Raw genomic sequence first — 24,238 nt, forward strand, 5'->3', positions numbered from 1 at the left:
TCAGTTGCTTGCTTGCATGCTTGTTTGCTTACATGCTTTGTTTGCTTGTTTGTTTGCTTGCTTGTTTGCCTACTTGCTTCACTTTCACTTTTATTCTGCTCTTGCTTTGGTTTGTTGTTTGTTAGTTCGCTTGTTCTTTTCGTAGGTTAGTTTTGCATGAAACCATGTATGACTCTTGAAATGAGCTGGGTAAAGTACAAGAGGGCTTGTACAACTATTACTACTTGGTTATCTATCATCTTGCCTTTGTATGATGATCTTGTTATTTTTAGTCCATGATACGTTGAAGGAGAATACGTACTGCTCGAAGTGAACCTTGGTGAAAACACAATGCTTGCACACTAACTAGTGTCACCTTCTCTAATTGGTTGTTTTTGGGTTAACCCTTGTCAACCTAGTCAAGTAGCGTAAGGTGAGGGGGAAAACCTTAACAGGCACGTCATAGATACAGTAAACTACTTCTCTACTTGAACAACCTATTCTTATCTCAATAAGTTGGGATCCCTCTTCCGTCTCTGAAATGAATAAGTGCTATGCACATTGAAAAATGAAAAAAAAAAATGAAAAGCCAAAAAATTCAAAATGAAAAATGAATAAGGCGAAAGAAGAGAAAGGATTCCTGTGCAGGGAGGTGATGCAAGTAACTCCGTCGGGGTACTGACGAGGCTTGATGGTAGCAGAGCCATGCTTGTGTTCCTATGTGACTCCACTGGGGTATTGTCTAGGCCTGCTGGCAGTGGAGCAACACCAGAGATGAAACTAAGACTCTGACGACTATACTGCTTGTGCACCTATATACCCCTCAACCCCAATTGAAAAAACTGTGTTGCCTTGGCTTGGAATGTGTGTAAATTGACCAAGGGTTTGGTAGATGCTACATATTTCAATCAAGTTAGTGTGAAACCAAGATGAGCTGAGAACTGAACAATACTTCTGGAGGTGTTAGACTTGCTTTTCACAAATAAGGGCCATTTAGAGAGCTGGAGTTCTACCAGTGTGTCACCAAGTGTTGTAGTAGCTACAAACACCCTCCAAAATTTTTCCTTAGCCTCGTTTTAGAGCCTCCCTTCCAACCTTCACAACAGCTTGCCTTGTTTCGTCAAGTTTGCAAGCTGCAGTGTCTTTCTTGCACAAAGGTAGCCTGTCAGGCACAACTTGATCCATTCCCCTCACAGGTTGTTCACTTGGACTTGGTCCAGTTGCAGGTTGAGAAACTTCCCCTAGAAAATTGCGTATTTCTGGAGGGAAAACAACCTTCCCTCCAGCAATTATGCAATCCTCTGTAGAAGCTTGCTGGGCTCCAGGATTGCGTAATCTTGCTTGCCAACATTCCCAGCAGGATTTGCGAAAATTTCCCCAGCAAGGCTACTTAGTCCAGAATTTTTGCAAATTTGGGCAACAGTCAGCTGCTCTGCCCAGAAATTGCACAACTCTCCTAGGAAGTCAACCCAACTCCCAACTAGAACTACGCATTTCCCTCAAGTAGTCGAACAAGCTCTTGCATGTGTAGCTGAGTTGACCGATTCCCTTTGGGATTGAGCAAAGAAGAATTGCATGCATAGGCCACTTCACCTAAGGTAGCATGCAAAGGCATCCCTTGTCTCAAGGATCTATGTTTGGCAGTTGGAGGTTACATGCAAGGAGCCATTCAAAAACTTCCCACAAAGTGTCACTTCCCCTAGATTTGTGGCATGCACGTCACAACCTCGATGTTATCAAAACTAATCAACCGGATGATGTAGAGATTATTCCTCACATAAAACTTATAGATTTCACATCCCACATCACATCTAGGAGTAGTCGGCACATTTAACTCAGTTGTTTTGGGGTAAGCCCGCTTCCCATGCCTTGTGCTGCATTTCTGTCGCTTTTTGTGTTTTCTCTTGTGGGAGTACTGTTTGCTTGATTTCCTTGAATGCTTGCTGTCATTTACATGAATACTAGCTTGTCATAGCTCTATTTCAGTTTTCGTTTCTATCTAACTGTTGTCGCATGCATGAAACTATTTTGCATGGACGTTCGCCCAACCGACGCACTGCCTCACCCACATGCATGTTGATTTGTTTGTTGTATCTTTCATTTATGTTTTTCATGCACTGTCAATCACTTCTACTATCACTTAGTGTTTCCATGCATTTACTGTCTTAGTTTCTTTCAGTTGCCTGTCGATGAGTGGGGCCAACCTTGCATTGGAATTTTCCTTCACCAAGGCTGCATTCTGTAATCTGGGGAAGGAAGGCTCACCTTCATCTCTAGATTTGCACATTTCTTCTTAGCATTGGCCTCTAGAAATGTTTTGCACATTTGTAGAGGATAGTGGCTGCTTGGCTCAAGAAATTGCACAAATCTGTCCCTAGGCCAACAGTCCTTCCTAGTTGGAATTGTGCAATCCCAACAGTCAACAACCAAACTGGACTATGTTAGGTCCCTATAATACTAGTGATTACCCCATTACTATTGTAGTTGTATCCCTTATTAATATTGTTGTGCCCCTATTTCCCCCATATTGTTATTACTGTGCCCCATAGAATCCCTCTATTATTATTTTTGTGGCTTTATATTATTATTGATAGGTCGGTTGGGTTATATTGTGACTCCTTAGACTCCTATATATAGAAAGGAGGTTTTGTCATTTGAATCATCAAGGAATCATTCATTTGTGTAATGTAAAGGAGGTTTCCCCCTCGAAGAGGCTGAATTCTAAGGCGTTAATCTATATTTTCTATCTTTTTGTGAGCTGGTTTCATAAAAGACTATGCATTGCACAGTTCCAACAGTCAGTCAGTCTCCCAGCAGCCTAGACTGTGCTTTGTGCAGTCTTGGTAGTCGGTCTCCTGACTTCCTAGCCAAAATTGTGCAACCTTCATGATCAATCACACAGGTATGTTGCAAATCAGTTCTCAAAGTTCATTTTGGTTTTCGACTAACAAATTGATTTGCATGTGTTTTTCCATGTCCCCATGTATTACAGGTGTTCATCTGCCTCTCAGCAATATAGGTACAATGGTTTCCAAGAGAGCAGAGTCAAAGACACCGTTTAGAGAACACCTGGAGACACAGTTGATCAAGTGTCTATGGGCTTTCCTACTCACGAAGACATCAAGTTGTTCGTAGACAAGGACATCAAGCAACAACATCACAACGAGAAACATTATGAACATCAGCTGAAGCCAACATATTGAATGCAACAAATGCAACGAATGCAACAAACACATCGAATGTAGAAAACACAACGAATGCAACGAATGTAAGAGGAAGGTTGTTGACAACACATGGGCAGATCAAAGTTGCAAATTCAATATGATGAAAGCAACTTTGGAGAGTCAGGCTATGAGGGGATGGTTCTACATGATGATCGCGCGAAGATAGGGAATGGAACAAAGAAGGAGTTGCATGTACTGAAGCAACAACTCAAGGAAGAACATGAAGCTGCATAGATAGACAAGTGAGTTGCAGCAGGAACATGAACAATAGTGGGTGTAACATGCACTCACAGATGAAACTGCACTTGTACAAGTTAAGTATCCATCCCAAAAGCTGGCAAGTAGTAGACATGGTGAGCAGTGTTGTTGATCACATGCAAGGGATTCAACAACACGCATGCTATTGTGCACATGCATGCAATCCAACCCATTCAACACACTCACCAAGGCAAAGACAAGAAGCAAGTCCAACTGGAGATGAACATGTACTTTGACAAGTTGATGTGCATGACCACCAACACACACTTGAAGATCAACACGGACACTATGCATTAGTGTGTTAGACGAGTTGGATGAAGGGGTTGAACAAATGCACCGGTTGCAACGGAGGAAAGAGTTTGCTTCAACAAGATGTCACCATGAGGTGCATGGACACCATCAAAGATGACCAAGCTTGGCATCAGCTCACCATCATCACCATCACAAGCATGTCAAATAGTTGGTATCACCATAGGGACCGCATGTCAGTGATGTCTTGCTTGACTTGCTCAAGCCATGTTGTCTCACATGAGTACATGTGCATTGTAACCTTGAGTCATGTCAAGTGCAAGTCAAGTGTCAATAGTTGGATGTAACAATCATAGAGTAGGTGAAGAATCATGAGGGTAGTTGAATTGTCACAAAGGGGAATGTCAAGGGCCACCCCACCCTTTGTTATAAATAGTCCCTCATAGCTCATTGTATGGGCTTTTGGTCAGACAAGCTTCTATTAAGAGTATCTTGAAGAAAGCTTGGATAGCATTATAGCATGCCTTAGCTTCTCCACTTCACGGATCTAGTACATATCTTTGGAGGAGCAGGTGGATGTGGTTGTAACGTTTCACTGATGGGGCTAGCAGGTTTACATGGATGTATTGTATGATTGGAACTTACACTTTTCGATAATAAAAGCCAACACATTTTCATGCATATGTTGTTATTGTAGTTGGACTGCTCCAGTTGCCTTAATGATATATGTTGTTTAACTTACGTATTTGTGTATGAACTGATTCGTATGAAATTATATGAATATTATTGCAAATGTGTTGTATATGTTGTTAATGCTGTCCCATCCGTGTCGACTGTTCTACCAGACACCAGGGAAACCTTTCACATGAATCTTGTTGTAACAACTGTTGCACTCGTTCGGACTAATCCGTGAGTGCTGTATGTGTTATCTTACCTTGTATGTTGTGACTACCACATCCGAGTGGACTGCTCCACTGGAAGTTTCCTAGCCGAGTTGGGACTGATCCCTTTCAACCTGGAACTCACCTTCACCCTTATCTCCCCCCTTATGTGTTAGAACCTCTCATACACCTTCCTTGACTCACTACAACAGTCACACCCTTGCTACTGATAAAATTATCTTACTTGCCTCTGTGCGACATCGCGGTCAAGGTATTACCTTATGACCCGCTGTTGGGACTCCTACACCAAATGGTGTGAGGTCTAATTGGAACTTCTTACTGGGGAGATCCCCTTGACATGTTAGCGGGTCCATCACCATCAACATGTCGGTTTATACTTATTCCAGTTTTTTCAGTCTGTAAAAGGATTTCTTTATTAACCTCTCCATCTCTTCTATCTTCTCTTCCATGTCTTGACAATGGAGTTGTTAGAGTTTTTACAATTAAGATTCAGAAAATGGAGTCGCCTGGGTGTTTATAACGAAATTTAGACAATGGAATCGCCAAGGTGAGAGATCTTCAACCCACACTTCCCTTGCTCACCTGATAGATGGAATGTAAAGATTTTTCATACGTAAGGAAAAATATTTCAGTTTTTCCCCGGAAACGACTCCAAAAAGGTGTTGTCGTTGTCGGGACTATCACACAATGGGTATTTAGGCAGTGGAGTCACCAAGGTGAGAGATATTCACCCCACACTTCCCTTGCTCACCTGATAGAGAGAATATAAATATTTGTCGTATCCAAGGGAAAATATTCTAATTCATTCCCCGGAAACGATGCCAGAAAGATGTTGTTGCTTTTTCTAGCACCTCTAGCACAAGTGCTTCAGGAGATATAGAAATCTTCCTAGAGGTAGCCTCTGGGTTGATTGTAGACCACTTCCTATGAAATCCTAAATAGAGGAGTGCATGGAAGATTATCAGTGAGGGGTTTCTGCTACACTCCAATTGTCATGTATTTTGGAAAGATAATAAGGGGGGCTTGGTTCAATAGTCTTTCATCAAGGTGAACTCAAGTAGATACATGGATCCAAATACAGGGGGTGAATCAGGTTGATCTCAAAAAGGAATGTCTTGTTCTGATGGTCGACAAACAACAATGAGCATCTTAATATTGAAGTTTTAATAAAGGTGAAGAGGAGGAGAGAAAGGAATGAAATAGATGCAGAGGGTTGTAAATAAGGCAGAATCCTAAGCAGCAATGTTCCGACAGAAGGATGGAAAGCAGAAGAGATGGAATGATAGGAATTGCGGAGAGCGAATTAAGGTTTCCTGTTCTATAGCTCATGGATACACTTAATTCTAATCAACATATGTAAATCTGTGCTCTTAAAGGTACGTAAGTAAATATTTAAATAACACAGGTATTGTTACTGCTTAGCAACATACATATAACCATGAAAGAATGAGACTGACAACTTCATTACACAATCTCAGTAGAAGAGAAACATACATGAAATGAGATTTACAGAGGGGAAACATACTTCTTACAACCATGATTGTAATCACCAAATATTTTAATTAATCCTCAAAATGAGTCCAATATACCAATCCATTACATTTAGCCACACATTGCTTGAGTCCCTCATGAACAAGAAATTAGAACCAAAGTGGAATCATAGAATTTGGACCACTTCGGGTGAAAATTTTTGGAACATCTATTAAGTGTTTCTTCCCCCTATTTATAAGGAGAGGGAGAACTAGGAAATCAGTTACAAAAATATCTTAGGCCCGAGCATCTAGCTATCTACATGACTAGTTTTCTCAGCGTGAAGGCTCTATCGCCTTCAATTATTAGAATAGAACGATCTTGTTTGTTAAAATAAATTAGACTAACAAAACAATTGAATAACAAAACATGTGAAACTGAAATGATGGTTTGTGAAAATATCTCCTTGCCACTTCCTCGAATGGCCTCTGCTCTAGCCACGTTTTCTTCGCATCATGAATCACACGCTTGAGGCCAGTTCCTTGTCGCTTTTGGTCTCAAACAAACTTCAATTCTTTACTTACACGAACCCAAAAGTGGTTTCACATAGTGACCATGATATATCCTGAACATTTCCACCAAATCATTTGTCCCTCTAGCCTTCAAGTAGAACACTATCGGGGCCATGAAATACATTGTTATACTGCCATAAGGTGATATCGGGGATTCGCCAGTATGAGTCCTTTATACTATAAATGTTGCAATACAACGAATTCTAATCCCTTTGGGCCCCTTTGGCTTTGATCCCTTTCAGTACTTTATGCTTTGAAGACCACATGATTATGCCACTTTATGTTGTGTTGGGTCTGTGAATAGTCAGGACGAGGGCTGATTCTTTGGAATACAAAATCACTGATGGTCCCCATGTTTAACACATGGGACCACATGCTTGAGCACCTGGGGCTTTTGTAATATCGCAATCGGTGATTTCATGACACTGCCTTTGGTGGCCACCCTCTAGATTTTTTGATCACTGAACACTAATCACCTTTTTCTATTCAACTCTTGCTTCTTTTTATTTTCCTGTGACTGTAGGCTAGGCCCTGTGTCAGAGCCCCTTTATCGGTGGATCACAATTGAAGGTTTCACTAGGAGCGACAATGCTCATCCTCTGATTTCCGATCACCGATGTGACATCATCCTTTGCCACGTGTCACCTTGTGAGTGGTGACATGTGTCGCCCTGTTTTGGCCCCTTATGACCCTCAAAATGCCAAATTTTCCTACCACGTGTCCACCGTACCACCGCGTCATGCTGACATCAGCTGCCCCATGTCCCTTATTGGAACCAACCATATGATGCCAAGTGTCATGTATCAGAACCAATCATGTGTAGCCACATTTCATTTATTGGATCCAATGATGTTTAGCCACGTGGCCCCCTCGAGGAGAGAGAAAATGTCGAACCTCTTCTTGTTTTGCACATGATTTCCTTTGCTAAAGGTTTCAAGGCATTCCCAACACTTTAACGCTAGAGGCTCAAATCCTTACGAATTTAATTGCAATTGGAACTCTATGCGATATCACAACTTTGAAAGGGTTTCACCTATTTGATCGTCAATTGTGATGCGTCAATCTCTTGATGCTCTGATGCCTTGGACCTCCAATGTGCGGGATTACTAGTCGCATATTGGTGAAATTCTTCAGCTGTTGCATTGCACCTTGGACCTCCAATCTCCAATTGCCGATATCGGGTTTTTCTGGCTTTCAAGGGTAACTTTCAATTTGTTCTAACTTTCAAGTCCGGAGTCAATTTGAGGAGTTCCATATACTGTTGAAAATATAATTCCAAGCACTATCCATTGGAGGGGGTTCAATTTAGCTTTGAGTGCTTTGGTGGCTTGAAATATGGATGCAACTTTCCTTCTCTTTTGTACTTTCGACAACTGAAAACAAATTTTGCAGTGAGTGACAACATATGACATGCTTTTTTTTGGCATGACTGCGGTATATCATCGACGTTAGCATATGTCATAACAAAGATGAGTTGTAACCATCATAATACTGACACTAGACAATCTTCTGTGACGTTGGAAGCTGTCGTAACAATGACAAGTAGCTACCATTATAAGTTTGATTTTAGGCATATTTTTGCTACGAGTCTACTTATGATCAGTGTTAGCATCTATTTCAAGTTCCAATGTAAGAGCAACGAGTAACAATTCATAATTGTTGTAAGACCAAATGTATTATTTAAAATAAAAATTGCAATATAATACACACAAAGACTCTCCTTTACTCCATAAGGCATTGGTAGACTAAGAGATATAATTGCTTATTAGTGTGCTTCTACTTAGAAATGGTATATGTGTTTTTTTTATGTTTTTCACTAAGGTGTTTCCAATGTTATTAATTAGGTTATGTAAGTGGTAATCATTCCTATTGGTAGAAAATTTTCCATGCAATTTATATTGATGATGATATATATCGTTGGGTGTTGGATAAAGTTGTACTCGACCTACCACCTAACACATGGATAAAGTTGGCTATTGGATAAAGTTGTACTTGACCTACCACTCAACACATGGATAAAGTTGGGTGTTGGAAAATGCTGTACATGGTAATATCTCTTTGTGCTGCAAATGTCAAACCTCTGTGACTGGATGTGGAAACTTATAACAGCCACTTGTTAGTTCCCTTAAATTAAAGCAAACAATAGGTCAATAGGACTCAAGTTTAAATACACAATGAAACTACAAATGAATCACATATTGAAGTGCTATTTACTTTTCTGTTAATCACCAACCATAGGAAATTTCACCACCATGTAACTTACCTGATTTACATTTGTAAATATTAAGAATGAGAAACCCAAAAAAATGAATAAAGACTTGAATACAAATTAAGTGACTATGAATGCTTTCCTTTTCTATTCTAAATACCTATGAGATACAATCTATGTTTTTCTGTACATTGTGAACCTGTAAATATTTTTGTACACCTACATACATGTACTCATACAAAAGACACAAATACTAGTCTCCTGGTTTAGAATCGGGATGGAAATAGCAAGAGCCACATTCCACATCTAAAAGAATATTAGTTTTGAGATTAAAGCGCAAGATTAAACCTTGATTGCATGAAATATTTTGGGAAGAAGGCAGATGTATGGTATAGAATCCAACACTTTGTTGTTGTAGAGATACTCTTTACTAGGATTTTCATAGTTGCTTTGCTACCAAGTTGATATGGCCCTTAAGTAATTTTCATGATATTTGGTACAAATTGAAAGTAAAATTTTACTAAAGATAAACAAAATTCGAAGACAATCATTATTGTGCTTATGCTTAGAAATGGTGTATATTTATTTATTTATTTATTTTTATTTTTTTCACTAAGGTGTTTCCATTTTTAATAATTAGTATCTGTAAGTGATAATCATTGATATTGGTAGAAAATATTCCATGCAATTTATAAAGATGATGATATATGTAGTTGGGTGTTGGATAAAGTTTTACTCTACGTACCACCCTCTTGTATGATCTACATTTCCACCTGGAAATATCTCTTTTTGCTGCATATGTCAAACCTATGCAACTTGGTGTGGCAACTTAGCCATATTGTTAGAAGTTGTATGAAAATATATAATAACAACCACCTAATATTTCCCTTAAATTTAAATCAAATAATAGGTCAACAAGACTCAAAGGTATAACTAGAGTAAGTACACAAATCTGACTACAAAAGAATCTTGTATTGAAATGCTTTTTTCTTTTGTGTTAATCACCATGCTTAGGTAATTTAAGCACCATGTAACTTACTTGACTTCCATTAAGAACAAAAACACCCCAACTTTGACTAAGAAATTAAAAACCACCTAGTGATTTGTTAATTTCCAAGCATAGGAAATTTAGCCAACTTGCAACTTACTTGACTTCTGTCTTTAAATAGTAAGAACAAAAACCCAAACTTTGAATAAGAAATTAGAAACCACCTATGAATTAAGTGAAGAATAAGAAATTAGGTGGACGTTAACTTTCAAGCTTGGATAAAATTGTACTTTATCTCCAGTGATTGACAAATTATGTCCAAAAATGTTAGAACATAAGGATGATCCTAAGATACATGAAGTATAGATTAGTTGGTTTCTATGTAGTTTAGTCTCCATTAGGTCACTGGTTCAAATCTCATGGGAGGGGTTGAGGGTGAGAGGCACTCGTGGGGATAAAAACTATCCCATGGGGTGCTAGGATCAATTAAGCCTTGCATAAACCTTATGAGAGTATCCCATAGGTGGGAAGATCATTCTTCCATCAACATTGGGGTTGGACCCAACCTAGACTTACCCTAATTGAACAAAAGGATGATCATAAATTTCCTCATTAAGCCTTGGCATAAGGAACAAGTTTAAATGTTGTGTGAGTTATGTATTACAACCTGTCAAGTATTCATTGCTATTTCAACTTGAATTCTCATGAGATTCATGATTTTATAAGAGGGTTTTCTCAAAAATATGGATTGAAGTGCAGACTGCTCTGATACAATCCTGATACATCAATTTTATCACGACAAGAATGTGAGATAGAAAGGCTTGTCTAAAAATGGTTTCTAAGGAGGCTTCCAAAACTAATGCATTATTATTAAATCAAAATAAACTTCTACAAGTGATACATTAGTAACCAACTTTGGTGTGTTTGTCTCTATTCCAGAGAATGACAGTTGGACAAAAAAAATGATTTACTTAATAAAATCAAAATGATGATAGGCATGATATTATGACCACTATTTTTCAATCCATTCAAATGAAATAATACAATGGAAATGTCTAATATTTTCTCAAAAGTGTTGGGAACATTTTCCTTGAAATCTCTCAAATGTTTCCCATGTATGATCAATGATGAGATCTGTAAAGTAGAATTTCGAGGGAGGAAAGAAGCAAACAAAAATCTACAAATATTGTTGATGAAGGATCAAGCATAAGAAATAACTAATGAAATAGATATTAGTGTGTTATCCTCAACTCAAATCTAGATTTAAGATCAATACCCAAACCTTCAATATACTTTTATTCAGTTGGAAAGTGTGACCGAAGAAGCCGAAAATTTTAATGGTGAGATGATCCAATTGGGTTGGAGCCTAGATATTGTGACATATAATATCCTTGATGTGCTCTATAAGGACCTATAGATTCAAGAGGATTTCAAAATTGTCAATGAATGAGAGAACAAGTGTTGTTAAAATTGGTGGGACAATGTTGATTAGCTAATATGACAAATCTTGTTGCATCTAGAGGTGTATTTGACAACCCAATATGAAGGAGATGTGTAGTTCCTTTTGCACTCAACCTTGAGTTGAGTTGACATGTGTCTATTTTTAAATAAATAAGATATTTTATAAATATAAAAACAATATTGACTATAATAAGTTTCTTATTATTGGAAATGATGAAAATACAGGGCTTTGAAGTGTTTCTCCTTAGACTTCTATGCTGAGGAGTACATCTTTAGAGAAACATTGGGTGGTTGGAAAAGCAATTTCATGTAATATGGCAGAGAATTGAGGGTGGTGAGTGCATGATCCAAAAATGTGACAAGGAAGGGCATGACATTGGTATGAGAGATAGGATACTAAGTATGTGTGTGTGTTAGTGAATAGGTAATCATAATTAAATTGAAAGAATACAAAAAGGATCACATAATGATCATATACAAATATTTACAAAATATCATAGTAGTTTTTCATAATTTTCCCATATTTTCAATAAACCAAAGAGTTCTGAAACTTTCTTTTACCTTATGTTACTTAAATAATAACTTAGGTTGGAACCCCTAGAGTCATTTATACATAAATTTGAAGAATTTGAAAAAGGAAGAGAGGACTAAAACCTAATAACCTCTATGTTATACAAAAGGAATTTTGATACTTGCTATTGAGAAAGATTAAGGTTGATGTCAAATGCTCACATTGGATCTAGAACAAAAAAACCTGTGTTGTTGAAGAAGAAAACTTGGAGAACTGAACTAGAAGGCTACGAGTTACTTGGGCACCTATAACCTTCAACTTTGAATTTGGTTTAAGAAAAACTCAGGGTATGAGACGAACCTTAAAGTTCACGATACAAAACATCTATTAACCATTGTGGAGATCACATAACTAATGAGAAAATTGCTTGAATGATGGAGTCAATTAATGTTAAAGCTATTATTGGACAACTCTAGTAGTGTTATCATGTTCAAGGCACAAATTTGAATGATAAAGTTCTCCTTTTTCTAAGAACAGAGAGGGATCATGTAATTGATATCATGGTCACCTTCATGTTTTCATGTAAAAAGTTTAAATCTTGAATGCTCTAAAAACCTATGGACCTAGCTTATTAAGAAGGTTGTGTTAATGAAGTTTGCAAGCCTCCCACTTATTGTTGGAATTGGAAAACCTTAGGCTACAAGAGAGAATCTAATCCACTAGATCTAATCTGGGATTTTGACCTTTGCAACCTAGAAAAATGAAAATGAATGTTGAATTATCACTATTTAGGAAGGTAGAATGATATATTAATTGATAATATTATGGAATAAGGGTACTTTATTATATCTATAAATATAAGTATAGGATGTATTTTAATTTCTATGTATATGTACGCATAAGGATTTTAGAAGACAAAAAAAAGAAATAATGCAAAATTACACTGATTTTTGAAGATTATTGTAGTGAATTTTGTTTACTAAAGCAACAACGGACATGATATTTTTCCACTACCCAAATTGAGGAAACTAAAGAGGTTTCAAGGGCTAGTCTTGGGAACCTAGAAGGGTTGAAGTCATAGTAGAAACAAAATCTAAGATTTGATATGCCACTATGACTAATATGTCTTGCTTGAGGACACCTGAATGGATTCACATTGAGGAAAATGGCATGAAACCAAATCATCTCACCATTTAAGGTTTGTTTTGAAGCCCTAAATCGATATTGTAACAAAACCTTGGAACCTAATTCAACCCAACCCTATGACAAGCTTTTGAAAATAATTTAGCTTCGGTTAGGGTTGCATTGAGGTCACATTTGGGGACACTTTGGTGCCTAGATGAAACTACTATTTGTAGTAGACCCCTTAGTGTCTGACTGCATGTTCTAGTTTTTGGAGCCAAGTGCGATAAAATTATTAAAGAATAATTGAGGATCACATAAGTCATTTGTTGTGGAAAAAATTGGTGAAGGAGGCTACAAGCCTAAAAGAGGTCAAGTACTTCTATTCTTTTGTGAATAGAAAGAAGCACAATTTTATGAATATCAAGTCAAAGGTGAACCTTGTATGGATCGTCGTATGAAGATAAAGAAACAAAGTTGACATTTGAGGCACAAGCTAGACCTTATTTGATGTTTATTCTAAGTCAAATTTGAACATGTGTTTGGGACACAATAGTCCTATGGATGCCACGCCTTGAGGCATCGAGTTTTGATCAAAGGAAAGAGTGAGGTATGTTTTTTATTTCAAAAGGTTTATTCATCTCAATCATTAGTCTCAGACCTACAATGATTGAACAAGGAACAAATCTGTAATAAGACTCAACCCTTGTCTAAGAAAACATGAACTAATTCGACCCTCTATTAAGACTAAGATGAAGCATTATTGACATAATCTAAGGCCCCTACCTTTAAGATAAATTTAAGAACAAGAAGGGCTGATCCATGAATTGGATGAGGGATAAAAATCGTTATTTTAATGTTAGCTCCATGGATTCAACTCAGAGATTGAGACAAACTAGTGTTCAGTACCAACGAATAGAGTAGGGTGCCTACACTATGTTTACATGACTAATATTGTTGTAGATTTAACGAAAACATCCATATCCCATAGTGGTCAAGTACACAATAGAGTAATGAACACATACTAGAGCCATGAAATTCAAACTATTACATACAAATTTCCACATCCTTCCAAGACAAAATGTGGGATATTAGACTACAATGCAATTTTCCACTATATCCAATGCAATAAATCCTAATACATGCTAAGGGAATGGAGAATATGGCCCATACCCTTTATTTGATAGTTTTCCTTGCATAATCCTAGCCGATATAGCCCCAAATATCTAGCTCCAGCTCCTAACACTTGCTTCCTACACACAAGAGATAAATAACACCAATATAAAACCCTTTCAAGCAATAAGAATATTGACTACTATTAGATCTAACCTAATCTACTCAAGGAAGATTAGATCTACCATTTTTAGTCATAAAAGTATGAATACACAAGATAATGAAGGGGAAAATCATATAGATCTATATCCATAACAAGAGACACATTACATCAACCAAGTTTTTTTTACCTTGAGTCCTAATTGAAGGTCTCCTAGCTTCTTACTCCAACTCCTCCTTGGCCCTCACAAAAATATGAATTCTTTGATCTCTAAAGGTTGTTGCAAAAGAATTTTGTAGAAGATTCAACCAACATTTAAAGAATCAACAAAATAATAAAATAAATTAACAAACATTTTTATCACTAAATAATAATAAAATAAATTAGCAAACATTTTGATGACTAAATAATAATTAACTATACTAGAGTGCATAAAAACCTAAATTTTCTCCTCTTCGTTTTGAGAATAATTTATTAGAGTACTTTAATCTTAGAGAAAACCTCTATTGATTTAATGGAGCAACAATGAAGTTGACATTGAATTTTCTATTTCTCTATTGGATTGAGGGATGTTTGCTCTAAGATTTTTTGAATCGTAATTTATTCTCTACTGAATAGGGCCAACCACATGAAGATGAAAGCTCTCATGGTCCCTCACCTAAACCTTGTACCTTCAAAATGGTAGAACATGCACATGGAATCTCCTATTTCATTTGTTGTCATCTTCCTGACAAATATGGCATTCAACCATTGTAGCATTTCCACAATCCAAAATTCAACCATTGTAAAATCTCCACAATCCATTAGTGATTGTGGAGATGCTATAATGGATGAATGTCATATTTGTGAGGAAGAGGAAAATAAAGGAGATATGGAGATTCCCCATGTATTATCTACAATTTTTAAGGTACATGGTTTAGTGCAATAGATAATAGGGGTTTATATAAAAGAATCAATGCCAAAGCTTCCTACTGTAATGTCCTCCAACAATTGTACTACTGATTCAAGCAACACTTAAAGAATAAGCAAAATAATAAAATAAATTAACAAAAATTTTTATGACTAAATAATAATTAAAAATAATTAAGTGCATGAATACCTGAATGAGCTCCTTTTGGTTTCAAGAATAATTTATTGGAGCAGTCTAATCTTGGAGCAAACCTCCCTTGATTTAACATAGCAGCAATGAAGTCAACATTGACTTTGTTGTTTCTCTGTTGGATTGAGGGAGGTTTTCTCCAAGTTTATTCAAATCCTAATTTATTCTCTATTGAATAGGGCCGACCGCATGAACATGGAATCTCTTATGGCCCCTCCTTCCCCTCACATCCCTCTCAATTCCCCAGTACCCAATCTATCTACTAGAAAATAGTTGAAATCAACACATTAAGATTCATGCATAAATACTAGCAAAACAAAAAATTCATAAAGAAACATATGTGGTTTTGTACATAAAGAAACATATATCAATCATTAATTGTAGACATAAAATACTTCATCTCGATAAATTTTATCATCAAAAATATGTTTTCATAATATGGTACATGATGTTTCTAGTTATACAACTAGTTATTTTTTTTTTTTTTTTTTGACATGAATTGAGAAAGGAGGATGCCGATTTATTCTTCCCTTTCCGTTGTTATGGCATCTGGAACTCTTCTTGGCAACCTGCTTGTGTACTCACGACATGGAGGCTGCTGTAAGAGAGACAAATGATCATTTGCAGCAAGAAAGAAATGTACATTGATATTTATTATTATTATTATTTCATTAATAAAAAGAGCATTAGAGTGTTTTTTACATGCTTGAGTAGTGGAGGCAGGTGAATTAGTTTCTTGTCTAGCCTCATCCTTTATCTACTTTGCAGTTGAAACAAGAAAGGTTATAATTAATACACCACTTGCAATAAAATATTTTTAATTTTAATCATCTTTCTAAATGTAGAAAAGGTAGGCTACCCAACAATTCAAAGAACTCATTCAAAGGCAATATCATTGAAGTAGTTCATTAATACTAAAAAATACCTTTGCAATTTAATTATTTACTTGGTGCACTAGTTGACACCGTTGGAATGGCTACTAGGTGCTCCTCTTTTGGTAGAGGATCCTCTACGAAATTCTCTACCATTCAAAGAAAAAAAAATTATAAGTACACAATCATAAATTACCATTGTAAAATTGATAAGAACAATCATAAAATTACCACTGCGTGCTTCATCTGAAGCAATATTATGGGGTTATGCCCCATTTCCATGGGGTTGCATAGGAGAACCATGTTCTGGAAACAATATGAAACAATATAGAAAGACAAATTTTCATCATCAATGCAATGGAACATAAAAGAACAATACAAGAAAAGCATTCACATGTAGAGACACTAGGATTGGTTGGAGATCAGAGCAACACCCACTACGGGGAAAACCCTTTTAAATTCTTCTTCCTATTAGACTATCATTGAATGATTCAACAAAGAGAGAGTACAATGATCCATATCTTCTACCATAAACCTATATAGAAAAATCAATTGAAAAACACCATGAGATGAACCCAACAATGCTAATAATAAAAATTCTGACTTAAAATCCTGTAATTAATTGTCACTATCTATGGTTAACTGTCGAACTTTGCGATCAATTGGAAAATAACTCGGTCAACTGAAAAATTCAAACCCTAGGTCTCAACCAAACAGAGAGAGTGTCGTGTGTGTGGCTGAAACCCTTCAAACACATGGATATGCTTGCATGCATATGGTTATAACCGAAATCTGCCTGTGACAACCCTATAGTTGTTACCCAAAACCCTAGACTCGTGTGTGATCTTCGGACCCTGTAATTTCAGACCTGTGCGAGCCAATCTTTGTGAACTACCTCAGACCTGTGTGAGCCAAAACCAAAGAAGAGAATAGAAAAATGATTCATGATGATGTCCAAATGGGGTTGAGGTCACTTGTATTTATAGACTTCCAAGAGTGCCCAATTTGCTTTAGGTTTGACTTGATCAAATATGCACATGTGGGCTTTAATTCAAAAATACACTTACCCTTGTCCGAATTGAGTGCTCCAATAGTCAAATTGGTCTTCTTGAAAAGAGGAATCTAGTACCATGATTGGAATGGTCAATGAGCTGCAATAAATTAAACTCCCTCTCATCTAGGGAAAAATTCAAATCTTGCCATCATATCATGTCCCATCTCAAGTATCTCATCATTAAATTTCATCACTGCTCATCCCACTTCATCTCTCCTTATCCTAGCTTATCACTCACTTGTCTATGCTCATATGCTAATCATTCTCAAATCTAAAAAGAAGAAGAATTTGACATTGGACGAGAGCTCAATCTACCACCCTCTATCCATCGGGGAGCCATTGTTATCTCCTAGAATCATTGCTAGTGGGGATCCCAATGCTACCACCCAGGAAACCTTTGCTTGTGGGGAACCAATGCTAGAACCCGAGAAACACTACCAGCAGGGAGCTAATGCTATGACTTTGGAAACTTTTCTAGTGGGGATCCAATCCTACAACCTGGGAAACTTTGCTAGTGGGGAGCCAATGCTACGACCCTGGAAACTCTACCAGTGGGGAGCTAATGCTATGACCCAAGAAACTCTGACAGCGGGGAGCCAATGCTACGACCTGAGAAACTCTACTAGCGGCGAGCCAATGATATGACCCAGGAAACTCTGCCAGTAGGGAGGTAATGTTACAGACTGGGAAAATCTACTAGTAGGGAGCCAATGCTATGACCCGAGAAACTCTACCAGTGGGGATCCAATGCTACGACCCAAGAAACTCTGCTAGTGGGGAGCTAATGCTACAACTCGAGAAACTCTGCAAACGAGGAACCAATGCTACAACCCGAGAAACTCTGCTAGTGGGGAGCCAATGCTATGACTAGGGAAACTCTACCAATGAGGAGATAATGCTATGACCCAAGAAAATCTGCCAGTAGGGAGCCAATTCTACGACCTAGGAAACTCTGCTAGCGGGGAGCCAACGATATGACCTAGGAAACTCTACCATCGGCGGAGCTAATGCTACGACCCTAGAAACTCTATAGCAGGGAGTCAATGATACAACCAGATAAACTTTGTCGATATTCTCAACATGACCTTTAAAATTCAGTGGTAAAACACTTGCATCTCTAGCTTGAGTAGGATGCCACTTACCATAAATAGTAAGGACTGCACCTAACTCAAGTAACCAACACCCATTGGCTAGATGGGTGTGAAAGACATATGCCAACTAGGGTATACTCTGCAAATACCAAGATATAGGAGAAAATTATTCCACCCTATAGGTAACAGATAGGGGCGATACCCTATTTTCCAGAGATCCCTCAACCTCAGAAGCCCTACATCTCAATTCATCACTGGGAGCTTAGCCAGGGAGGAAAAGTTGACTCAATGTCCTCGATCAATCCAAACCCTTACTTCATGAGGGTCACATCCATCAATCCATGCTTCTCTCTATAGATCAAAAACATATCAATGTGCTCACATTCGGTGCCAACTTAGCCAAGTCTCTAAAGAGTTGCCTCAAACATCACCAAGAGCATTAGTCCTCTGTTTTCCTTTTCATCCAAGACATCGAAATCAAATATTATGTCAGAGAAAAAATATGTCATGCAAAGGATACCTTATTCATCCTCCCTCTCATAGAGACATCAACCACAAGCCTAAGATTGCCTTATACAACGAGACCATCTCATATCTTTGTCCCAACTACATACGAGATTCTTTGCCAATATAATCACAATATATCACTGTCATATCCATAACCTACTCAAACAACTCTTTATAGATCTTCCTTAGTCATGCTAGAAATAATGTACTCAATGTGTTATTCCAATTATCATTGTATCCATTCAGACTCATATCTCTGGAATATCTTTCATCTTGAACTCAGTGGTCATCTCCCTCTTATGCTTGATCATTAGAGGCTCACTACCTATCAAGAATAGACCATCAACATATAAAACCAAAATCAAATGCATACCTTGGACCAGCTTAGAGGTTTGGATCAGTACTACTTCCAGGCTTCACTAGGTAACTGTCAATCCAAGCTTAGGGAGCTTGATAGAAAGCATATAATTCTTTCTTAGAAACTTCCCTGCTCATAGAAATATTCCCTCATTTGCTCCATGTTTGTAGGTATGACATACTCCTAGCGTGCTCCTAATCTTGTGCATAAGGATTCATATTTTTTGACCTACAGGCACAATTTCACCCACAACCTTCTTTCATGCGGTTGCGAGGCCTATAACCACACTCTTAATCCTCTCTCCTAGCATTTGGGGCTTAGGCTAACATAAAACCTCTCTTCTCAGACCAGAACTTGCTGTAGACCAACAATATCAGATGTTTGTCTTTTTATGCTAGAAATATTACTTCAACAATAAAGAATCCTCTATACATTTAATGCAAATGATAATAGGTGTAGGGAGCTTATGGAGAGTTTCTCCCTCTGAATGAGAATCCTCTTCAATCATCACTATCAACCTGTCTATCATAATATTTTCATGCTGCAACAAAATTGTTAGATCATAAACTATGTCAGGTTCTTAGACATATATCATAACAAGTCATCATCAAACATTCATCAATGGTTAGAGTCACATAAGAGTATCTTCATACTTCAAGGATCATAATAATCAAGTCAGGGCTTCCAATTCTAACACATGTCATATTTACTAAAATTTACCAAGATCAATAAGAGAATCAATCTTATTGTCATACTTTCATCATGCTTATCGCATTAACAACAATATCAAGCTACCATATATCAAAAAACAATGTGCTAGCGTTCATTATGAGATCAGGAAATCCATCATAATATGAAAGATCTTTGTCAAATATCAAGAGAACTAATATATCACATGTACCATAAATAAAACTTACTTTCATATAAATATATGAAGATATTCCCATCATACCTTAGGGCTTACCTTGTCATCCAATATTGCAGCTGAAACGCAACATTGAAAAAATACACCATACATACCTTGTAGTATTCATATACCTTTGCAACTAGTAACACTTATTTGGCAGTTGTAGCACTTTGTCAACTTTCCACTAGCTCTTCTCCTCCTACGCTAGCTTTCCTTTCCTGCACATAAGGTGATCCTCAAGAGGGATCTGCTTTTCACATCCCATCTAGAGGTTATAGGTGTACATATACTCAAAGATACATGCAAGGAGTATAATTAATGATCATATCAATAAATCTAAACAAAAGTAAAGACATAAATATGTAACATAAATCGAAAAATTACTTATCTTTAATGAGAGGTGATCATCTCCCTCTTGAATCAGCCTCCAATAGTTAGTATTGTCCATAACAATATTTCCATCGACTTCATCAACCTTGACACAAAGCTAGAACATCTTCACATTGATCATGTTTCAAAACTGCAAAACTCAAGCCATCTTTTTATCCTAGGGTTTCTTCCAATCGCTAACCTCATGTCATACATCAAACCATAATAACCAGATTTCCTAGGGTTTCCTTCAAACCCTAGCCTTCTTTTAGGTCTCCTCCATTTTTCTCTTGCTTCCATCAAAGGTGTCTTCTCAGGGGTGATCTCAATGAATTTTCTTTAGCCCAACTCTGATACCATGCTAAATTTTCTTAGGGATATATTATTCTTTGCTTCAGATAATTGTCTTTCTTCATTTACATCTTAAATTCACCCCATAACATCGTATCATTATTCATATTTGAAACATTATTCAACAACATATGCAACTATATAAAAAGATAAATATCATCATTAATGCAACGAAACATAAAGGAACAATAGAAGAAAATCATTCACACATAAAGACACTAGGATTGGTCGGAGACCAGGGAAAAACCCACTATAGGGAAAACCATTTCAAATTATTCTTCTTATTAGATTTTCATTGAATGATTCAGTAAAGAGAGAGTACAATGATCCATATCTTCTACCATAAACCTATCCAACAAAATCAAATGAACAAAATCATTACATGAACCCAATAATGCCAATAATCAAAACAATGGTTTAGAAGCTTGGGATTAATTGTTACTGTCTGTTGTCAATTGCCGAACTTTCCAATCAACTGGAAAAAAATTCGGTCAACTGAAAAATAACCCTATATCTCAACCACACAGAGAGAGTGTTGTGTGTGCAGCTGAAACCCTTCAATCACATGCATAGGCTTGCATGCCTACGATTATAGCTAAAATATTTATATGACAAGCCTATGGTTGTGACCCAAAACCCTAGACAAGTGTGTGAGCTTCAAACCCTGCAATTTCGAGTCTATGCGAGCCAATCTCTGTGAACTACCTCAGACCCATGCGAGCAAAAACTAAAGAAGATAATAGAATAATGCTTCATGATGATTTCTAAATGAGTTTGAGGTCACTTTTATTTATAGACTTCCAAGTGTGACCAATTTTCTTTAGGGCCAACCTGATCAAATATGCACATGTGGGATTTAATAAAAAAATACGCTTTCTCGTGTCCAAATTGAGTGCTCCAATAGTCAAAATTGCTCCTCTCTAAATGATGAATCTATTCCCACGATTGGAATTTGTGACTGAGTTGCAAAAAATTAACATGGAGGGTATAGAAATAATCTATCACTTGTTTATCAATTTCTCATACTTAAGGAAATATAGAGTTATGCAACTAGGCTAATGGCCTCCAAAGTAGTTTGGGATGGAAAATTCTTAGAGAAAGATTTAGATATTTGGTTATATAAGAACAAAGGTGACAATGGAGCCCAAAGAATCTGCCCAGTATCTTATGTTTGATTTGGCTAGCCAAAAATGAGTAGTAAATTCAAAAGACCAAAATAAAACTTTTGTAACATTGCTTATGTAATAGTTTGTTTGGGTATAAGTTATCTCAGTAACTATCAATTGATGTACAAATAATGGAATCCACATCTTCCCCTAAGATACACATAGATTAACTAAAAATACACACTTTTGTTTCTTGTACTTGATAATGGATCACTTCTTCACCCACCTCAGGCTCAAGAAAAACATCTCAAATTGATATTTATTTGTTTGGCTTGAAAATATTCCCATCTATATTTTTCTACTTTATTTTTGTCTTGAAAACCTCTACAATGCCTCACAATGTATCTGTATTCACATCTTGAATTACATTGCTTGAGGAGCCAATTTGTTTATTAAGTAGATTCTTGGTTTGTCTAATTTAATGAAGTATTGCTTCTCCTATCTCCAAGTATGTTCCTTCTATATCTACTCCTATTAAGGTGACCTCTCTAGATACTTTAGATTTTTATGACTAATTGGTACTTCAATAATTTCTTAAATTTTATTGTATATATTCTATTTGCCAATTATAATATTATCTTAAGTTATTTAGCTACATCAACCTACTTTCCTTTTCTCCCAACAATCTTTGTGGAATTCTTTAACAAATCTTAAGCATCAACTTTTATCAAAGGACTCTTCAATTTCTTCATGCTTGAAGTTTGTTCCTTTCCATTTTCTTTTGATATCGTTGTTTCATTGAATGTTGCACCAATGACTTAGTGTTTGATTGTGTTCATTCCAAGGTTTCCTAAGATGATCACATTTCCAATTTAAGTAATTAGTTGCCAATTCTTTTTTACTTGAAAGAATTTATAAAACCATTTTGTGTATACCCTTATTTATCATTTTTTTACTTCATAATTCCCAAAGCTAAATGTTCTTTATCAAATGAATGTACATTTCATGTCACATTCAATAGTCCCATTACAAGCTAGTCTAACAAGCCTAATGAGTGCTACTAAATTTCAAAGAGGTAGAATATAATTAATTACTCAAATCCACCCCATAATCCTTTATTCACGCCTTGACCACTATGAACAAGGAAGCCTTTATAATTCAGTTAAGGATGGTGAAACCCTTATCAATAGGTAATAGATTATTAAAGTTATCACACTTATAATAAAGGTATATATATATATATATATATTCACTTAGTTGTTGTTTGTTGGTGTAGTTAAGTTTTTGAGATTATGTTAAACTTTATGGTATGTTCTATGCTTGCAAAAATTACTTCAATGTCTTATTACCCTAATAACAAATTTACTTCAGATTCCAATAGCAATCACATTAAAACTTTAGTAGCTTTCACTTTAGATCATCACTGACAACAATTGTAGATAGAACATCAATAATAAGTACAAGAAGATATGAGATGATAAGTAAATTGTCTAAAATGAAAAGTTTCAAATTTATTTTACTCAAGATACCCAAGAGACATGTATCTTTGTAAATTGAATCATGTATCTTTCTAAATTAAATTCTAGTAGGTTTGTACATTTATATTTATATAGATGTTTATTAAAGTGTTGAAAAACATATAAATAGTGGTGGGCAGTAATTCCTAGTAAGTATATTTATTTACATCTTTTTCTTTATTCCATCTTTTACACAAATACTTGAGTAAATTATGGTTGGTAGTAGCTTATGGTAAATGTGTTATTTACATGAGTATGAGTTATTTTCAACTAATGGTCATGTCCTTAGAGACAATACTAATTATTAGTTAATTATTCATTATTTATGATTGTTATATATATATATATATATATATATATATATATATATATATATATATATATATATATATAGATATAGATATAGATATAGATATAGATATAGATATAGATATATATATAGATATATATATATATATATATATATATATATATATATATATATATATATATATATATATCTATATCTATATCTATATCTATATATATATATATATATATATATATATATATATATATATATATATATATATATATATATATATAAAGGCTTCTAGGAAGGGGATTTAGCCCCTAGTTGCACCCTTTAACATATTATCAATGAAATTGGGCATTTTAGAAATTACAGTGATACTCCCTATAACTCCAAAACCAATTTAACATAATGAATAATTTTTCATTTAAGTGAACACATAAGCCTACATATCTATAAATTTTTTGTTGGTAGTACTTGAAACTAATATAGGTGGG

This window comes from Pinus tabuliformis, chromosome Q (assembly GCF_031772625.1).
Source record: "Pinus tabuliformis cultivar Carrire ecotype Pingquan chromosome Q, CPIR1, whole genome shotgun sequence".
NCBI classification, from domain to species: Eukaryota; Viridiplantae; Streptophyta; class Pinopsida; order Pinales; family Pinaceae; genus Pinus; species Pinus tabuliformis.